The sequence below is a fragment of the Parasteatoda tepidariorum genome, chromosome 8 (assembly GCF_043381705.1).
Source record: "Parasteatoda tepidariorum isolate YZ-2023 chromosome 8, CAS_Ptep_4.0, whole genome shotgun sequence".
Taxonomy (NCBI): domain Eukaryota; kingdom Metazoa; phylum Arthropoda; class Arachnida; order Araneae; family Theridiidae; genus Parasteatoda; species Parasteatoda tepidariorum.
The window spans coordinates 86,609,280-86,617,570 of NC_092211.1; the positions used below are offsets into that span (position 1 = coordinate 86,609,280).

Below are 8,291 nucleotides of genomic sequence, written 5' to 3' on the forward strand. Positions count from 1 at the left end.
CAGCCATTCAATACAAAATCTAGTAAAAATAAGAAAGTGGTAGCAAATATATGACGAAAATTTTTTTTAATTTATGCATATGTTTGGTTTGTTAACCACTACAGATTCAATTTTCAAATAGATATGATAAATTTCTCTCAATTACTTTTAAATTTTAAGGGCCAATTAGGCCTCAGATGCCCAGTTCTACAACAACGAACGAAAAAACTTATTAAAATTTAGGTCCAAGCGCACAACTGGTTCACTAATTAAATAGTCTGCGCAGACTACTTATATATTACTGTGTGGAGGCTTTCTGATGTCTGATGACCCAAGTGGGCATTGGAAACAAAAAATGAGTGATAAAATAAATTTATTTTATTAAACCAGACTTATCGAGATTTCTTATGAAGACTTATTATGGCCGTCATGTGCCAGACTCTGATGTCTTTTGCTGAAAGAGACTAAATAATCAATAATTCGATAATGAAAACACTACAAAACCATGCCCAGAACTGTAAGAGATATATTGACATTCATTAAAACTATTCCAGTTTGTTATTATTGGGTGCTCTTCCTGCAGGATTTACGCTATTACATAAAGAGGAACATGTTTTTTAGATGTTTATCCCATCAAAATAAAGAATAATAATATCCAGTACTGTTTAGCATAATGCTATTGTTGGAGGTCAAAAATTACCATAATCAAGAATTTCTCTCCGGTACTTATCCCAACAGGTGAGCCATAAAAATTATTATTCCACGTTAGTTCTGTTGGATTTACGCTATTAGATTAAGTAGAACATGTTTTTTTAGGAGTTCATTCTATAAAAATAAAGATTAACGATATTTAGTTTCATTTAGCCTAATGCCATTGTTTGATGTCAAAAATTACCATCATCAAGAAATTTCTCCAGTGCTTATCCCATTGGGTGGGCCACCAAAACCTATTTCAACCGTACCTATAGCAGATAGTGTGGTACATATAATACATATTAAAACAGTACCAATGAACATAATATCAGTAATATACTACTCCTTAGGGATGTTTCCCAGACCGTCGCCAATAGCCCATTGTGCAGCCCTAGTGGGACGTAAATAAAGTACTTACCTACCTGTAATATCTGTAACCAAATAAATTCCTTTTTTTCTGATTATTATTTTTAAATATAAAATAACAAGGGGCTCATCAGTAATCTTAAAGTTGTGTGCGCATACTTATGATATTAAGGTTGAATCCGAATTGTTACACTAATGGCAACTTTTTCATAAAAATCAGCATGGCTCAAATTAAACCTACATGTAAAAAAACCGCTGAGATTGATGGTTTAAATTTCACGGTTAGTTTCCTGCTTACAGAGATTACATTGCTGATGTAAATTATACTTTGGTAAAGATAGAACAGAGCTCCCTTGGCATCGGGCTAACCATGAGGGGTTTCCGTGGTTTTTTACCACCATTTTGTACAAATAGTGATTAGTTTCGCTTATAAAATTCATCTCGAAGGTGAATGTGATCCGGATCTTTAAACAGGTGTTCTCTTGTCTTCTAGATTCAAGGCCAAATGTGAAATAGTAACCTTAAATTATGAAGAAAAATGGCTAATCATAATCACGTAGTTTACCACGATTGAAAAAAATATGCACAGCAGATTTATAAACATTTTTATAAATTAAAATTTTATATTTTTTGCATGAAACCGTTAATTTTTAAATGAAAAAATTTAAAATAAATCATGTGTTTAAAAGCTTAAGCTTAACTATATGTATATTGATTTTAGATTTTCAAAAAATATTATATTCGATAAAAAATATTAAAAATCCTTCTTTAAGACAGAGTTAGGGTCAAATTAATATACCACCATAAATTTCATGAGTTCTATCTATACAAAAGATATAAAAATTGAGCGAAGTAACAAAAACGAGGTAACAAAACTTTAAACGCCTAACATTTACTCGAATTCACTAAAAGGTCGCTTACCTGGCTCTTTTACTGAGATCTTCAAAAAGAATAGAAAGAGCGTGTTTTCCTTCTCCAGAAAACCAGAGTAATATATGAAATACATCCAGTTTTCTTCTTTTTTTCATATATTGACATTCATATATTCATACATTCATATCATTTTTCATACATTTTTTCACATATAGCTCATATTGACCTACTAATAGAATGTACATACTTTCAGAAATTTTTTTTTCTAGTGGTAGCAAATGTCGTGTGTTAATAATTTATTAAATTAAAATCAAAAGAATTTTGCGTAACACTATGAATTAATGATTTAAGCATATCTATGTTACTGTGAATGACAGAAATGGGTAAATGTCGACTTCCACCGGTGAATGTTGACGATCACTTAGTACGGTCCGTTGTCCGAAATATATACTAGATCTAGTTTAAGTGTCACTGCCCGGTATGCCCTACATCAATGTTTTTTTTAAGATTCAGTACCACTGCTCAAGTATTTGTCCGGTACCGACGAATGTTGATAGAGTCGCTTTGGTAAATGTCCGAAATACATACCTAGGTCTAGTTAAGTGACACTGCCCGGTATGCCCTACATAAATGTTTTTTTTAAAGGTCAAGTGTTCAGTGTGCATTTAACCGGTACTCCGAACACTGATGTTTCTCTTAATCTATCCTCAGCAGATATTAAAATATCGAACAAATATAATAATATCAACGAATAAATTAATATCAAATAGGATATATAAGAAACATTTCGGACATTCACGAAAGTGACTATATGATTGTTGACATTCACCGGTGAAAGTCGACACTCTCTTGATTTACCGGTAACCTATAAAAGGTCAGATAGTCATAAGATCATGTTCTTTGATAAGCGCTCTAAAAAAATCCGTTATTTCCCCTGGAAAAAAATATTTCTTTAAAACTTCAAATGTAGGGAATTTACCTTTTGTTCTAAAATTTCATACAGTTATTAAAATGTAAATTAAAACTGAAAAATGACGCTCACAAGAAATTTTGTACTGTTCTTATCACTGTTTACACACATACATATGTCAACATGAATAAAAATCCACATTATTACTACATTTAAATAAATATGTTTTTATTTGTAATACGCGTTGTACGAAACAAACTGTTTTGAAGGAGTGACCCTAACGATATCTTTTAAGATGAAAAAAGACGATACGTTATCTGTTTTAGTGTAATTTATAGTATTGTCACTATTTTCATTCGATCAATGGCAATATTTATGGTGGATGCATGATGAAATGCGATAAAAATGACAAGTGACATTTAGTGGTCAAGAGAAGCATTGCAACACTCAACTGTTTATGACGAATCTCCTTCGCTTAACAAACATTGAGCTGCATCAAAACAAATAGTGACGTCGTCGTTTAACCCTTTTGTACGAAATCCTGCAGCTCTTAATCAGGCCTAAAGTGACATGGAAAACTGATAATAAACCTATAGACTCCAACGACAATTTTATTTATTTTTTTAACAGTTGTTGAAACGCAGACCCAATTTTGAGTTTACGACTATTATAGTTCGAAAACGTTGCCTTGTGTGATCAAGTATTGGGAGAAATTCGCTTTTGTGGAGGACTTTTTGATGAGACTAACCCGCATTCGCGTTACATGGAGAAGAAAACCTCCCACGGTTAGTCAGACGGCAAGGGGACTCTAACTCATGATACTGCTGCGGTGATTTTTATTTTATTTTACATTTTATAACCGTCGTTGAACAGCCGACCCAATTTTCGGGTTTACTAATACTAATGCTCATCTCCGTAGTCTTGTAATTTTGAACCCAACCCAGAAGACAAGGGAACTCCTGGATCAAGTGTGTGGACAAACAAGCCTTCGCCGAAGAGTTTTTGGTGAAACTAATTCACATATGCGTTACATGGAGTGGAAAACCACGAAAACCTCCCATGGTAAGCGCAACGGCAGGGGGACTGTCTACCACTGAGGATATTTTACGTCAGAACTGCGGTATTCGTATCAATTAGCCACTGCTGGGATTCGAACCTGGGTCTCCTCATTAGGAGGCGAAAGCTTTATCCTGAGCCACAGTGACTGCATTAATATTTGTGCCGTTCATGTACTGTACTATATGCCTTGTCTTGTTATTATCTTATCTGATACATGATAAATCCGATGAATCAACGAGAGCCCACCAGGGCTTATACTGTGTAACTAGAACAGTCCGATTTGAAAAAGAGAAGAAAAAAACTGCTTGTGTGAAAGAATTTCATTATATGCTAAAAGGTTACACCACCCTCTCGCTAACAAAGCTCCACTAGAACTACCAATGCCACCATCTTCGCTTCCTATCCATAAACAGAGTGTTACATGTAAATTAAAAAGATTCAATTAAAAGAACCCAGAGAGTTTTTATTGTACTAGTTTACTTCACGATTCCGTTGGGATAACATTTAAACCAAAAAATTTTAATATAGTTTTATGCTGATGACAAAATTTGAGAGAAATAAGTCGAATAAAATTTAAAAGATAATTTTTTTTTTTAAAAATTGAATAACTCAGAAACTATATGACCGATTTCGTTCAAATTATGCTTTTTCTCATTTAAAATGACACACTTTCAAATGATGTAAAACTTAGTGTATCTTACAATATAAAATTTTTCCGAATAATATTGAGTGGAATAATAAAAAAAATTATTATTAAAAATTACCTTTCTCATTGGAGTTTCCTTCGAAATACGAACGAATTTTGCAAACGAAACAGTTGAAACGAATTTTTTAAACAAAAGTTATAACAACTTTAAATGCTTTTTGCGTTAAATAATTCTGTATTTTTTTGTTGTTGCTGTAATTACTAGTTATTCATCAATTGCTGTAGAAAAACCTATTTTTCTGTCTGGAGATCATTATTTTTTAAGAATTTCATTATTTATATTATTTTCATTATTCATTATTTATATTGAAATTTTTGAAAATGAAAAGAAAAATGCAATTGGGTACTTGCACTCCAAGAAGAAGACAACCCATACCACACATGTGACCTATGACGTCAGCTAATCGTGACGTAATAAAGCTGATCTAAGTTTCTCAGCCTAACTTAGATTATTAATAAAAATAAAGTTAATTAAATACATAGCCGTATCGCACAACGAATAAGTTGAAATATAATTCTTTCTCCTCTACTTCTTTTACTTAAGCTATATATTATTTGTTTACGTATTTTATTGTAACCGTGATATATTTTTGTTTTGTGTACCTGGCAACTTCGATGCAGAATAAGATTGTGCATGTTCGACATGGTTTCGTTCCTGTCTTTCTGTTAAGTATTTGTGAAAGAATTGAAGTCTTTGTGAAAGAAAAAAATATAGGCTGTGTCACTTAATAGAATTGATACGTGCGGGTTTGGCTTACTCGAAATAGAATGGAAAGAACAGTTGCAAACGTAAACAAATGCCACTTTTCAACAACCAATCAGGATCGAGATACCCTCACTACGTCACTTGCAGTTATCCCATTCCATAGAGGTAACATAATCTTTCCCTATTTGAATTGTTAAGGTTACGAAATATTTCTTCTTTATTATATATCGAAATATTTCTTCTTTATTTATAATATATCTTCTTTATTTCTCCTTATTTCTTATTAATTAATTCAATTATTTATTTATTTTCTCTTATTTCTTATTAATTAATTCAATTATTTCTTATTTATTTTCTCTTATTTCTTACTAACTAATTCAATTATTTCTTATTTATTTCTTCTTATTGAGTCACTCAATCTGAATTCCTTAGGTTAAATTTTGTTTTCATTTAAAGATGATTATTTATCAAATTCAGGTAATCGTTCCAGGTAATTTACATATTCACAAACTATTCTTTGTTTTCAAGGAAAATATTAACTTTAGTGAGAAGAGCAGTGGTTGGAAGTAGAGCAACTACAAGTAGTGAAACTATTGTAGTCTCTACTTTTTTTCGTAGCTTGAAATGTAGCTCGCTACTNAAAAAAAAAAAAAAAAAAAAAAAAAAAAAAAAAAAAAAAAAAAAAAAAAAAAATAGTGTTGAGAGTAGTGCAATAAAAAAAAACAAAAAAAAAACAGTAGTTTGTAGCGATCCTAGCAACTACTTTTTAGGTTAGTTTAGTAAAGAAACAGGGTTCGAACGCAACTATTTTTTCGAATTTGAGCAGCGATGGCTGAGGGTATAGAGTGTTCGCCTTCCAATGAGGTGAACCGGGTTCGAATCCCAGCGATGGCTGGTCGATACGAATTTCGCATCCGGTTTGCACCGATTACAGTGTTGACGTAATATATCCTCAGTGGTAGGCGGATCATGGGTTAGGGCCCTCTTGCTGTCAGGCTAACCATGGGAGGTTTTCCTCTCCATATAACGGAAATGAGGGTTAGTTCCACCAAAAAGTCCTCCACGAAGGCAAATTTCTCCCTATACTTGATCTAGGAGTTCCCTTGTCTCCTGGATTGGGTTCGAAATTACGAGGAAACGGAGTTGAAAATAAGTCGTCGTAAATCCAAAAATTGGGTCTGCTGTTCAACGACGGTTATAAAATTGTTTGAATTTCATGGCTACAAAGATTCGCAGACAAATCGACGGACACAGTTTTAAATGCCCCTGTTACTGTGAGTTAATAAGAATCGCGTATTCAGAGTGACGTATAACTAATATTTAAGTTAGTCATGATGAATAATAGATAATTTATCTCTTTGGTCGAACTTTCACACGCAAATGCAGGGCTCGTAAAACATGGATGATACTTCATAAGAAGAAAACATATTTTCGATGTACTTCATTTCTTAAAGGAAATAAAAGAGCCTTAAACACTAAACGAAATTGCGAGTATTTGATAAATTTCCTGTCATCTCTTAAATTAAATATTGGGTGTCATGAAGGGCGTAAAAAGTTGAAGACCAAATGAACAAATTTAAAAGAAATGATTCAGAATAACAAACTGACTCGTGTAAATATTTCTAAATAATTCTTCCTGTTTAATGTAAGACAATTTTTCATTCAAAAACATTTTGAACATAATATGTGTCAATTGATTTCTCCATCCGTGTAAATTATTATACTGGTGTCAATTAGTTTCTCCAGTAAAGTTATGTTCCTTAAAGTAGTGAAGTAGTCTACAATTCCGAAGTAATTTGTAGTCACTACATTTTTTTAAAAAAAAAAGTAGTTTTAGTTAACTACTTGTGTTTGTAAACTACAAAAATAATGTAGTTTTTCCGAGATCTGAAAATGATGGCTGAGAAACAAGGATGAATTACTGGGTTCGATGTACGGAGCGAGCAGGAACGTAATATTTCAATTAGGTTCCTTCTTTTGCATTCACTATGTATGAAATCTATAAAAATACGAAACTGATGTTTGTTGTCCCTGTCTATTGCACTATTACACAACTCTATAAATCAGTAATGAGTTTTTTTTAAAAATTATTTCATTCCAGCTCGCTATAAATCATAAATGACAGACGGTTTCTTTAGTAGTTTATGAAAAGAAATAAAATGAATTCCTCGATGCGTCTACCTTATTATGCCATACAATCGATACGCACAACCTTGCATAAATTTCAAAATTTTAAATCTACTCTTATATATATTTTAATTTTTAATCATTTTCATTGATGAGCTTAACACACGTTTTCTCCGAACTTTTAATTCATCTTGAAGTTATTGAATTTTTTTTTCCTCATTTATTTTGATTTAAATAATAATTATTTATCCATTGTTTAGATTTTTCTCGAAATAATATCGAAAATTAGAAAGAAAAAAAAAGGAAAGGGAGACAAGTTAGATGTTGCTAGATAAAAAACTTAACAATGATACTGAAATTTTTAAATATAATAACATTTTAATGCAAATAACAGTTTCTTATTTGAATTGTTTTATTGATATAATATGAAAAGTAACTTAGCAAATACAAATGAAAAGTAACTTAGTTCGATAACGAGTTAAGTTACTTTTCATTTGTTACTTCAAATTATGCCATGATTTCTGTATTCCTAAGTTGAAAAAAAAAATTATTTTCAAGTTACAAATTTTAAGCATTTTCATGGCACTTCTCAAATCTTAATTATCGTTCATTTCCTTCCAATTAACACAGAAACAAAATGCTCTTAAATAAAATTGTAATAACTAGATACATTTTACACAAAATATTCTTTATTTTTGTGGTAAATAATAACTTTTACGGGGCACATTTCCGTATCGGTACTTGTAGTAACAAACTACCACCGCCAGGGCTCAAAAGAAGCTTTTTTTAACTTGCAACTTAAAAAGAAAAAAAAGAAAAAAAAAAGCATGTGTTAGCCATGTTGTTGCTGAAACTTGGCGACTTTTTGGGCG

The 8,291-nt window shown here is 31.7% G+C and overlaps 1 protein-coding gene across 1 annotated transcript in view; it reads right to left on the minus strand.

Annotated features, from left to right (window-relative positions):
* Window positions 1-8,291, minus strand: part of LOC107437769 (uncharacterized) — a 58,977-nt gene that overhangs the window by 47,174 nt on the left and 3,512 nt on the right. The gene's annotated exons all lie outside the window — the stretch shown is intronic.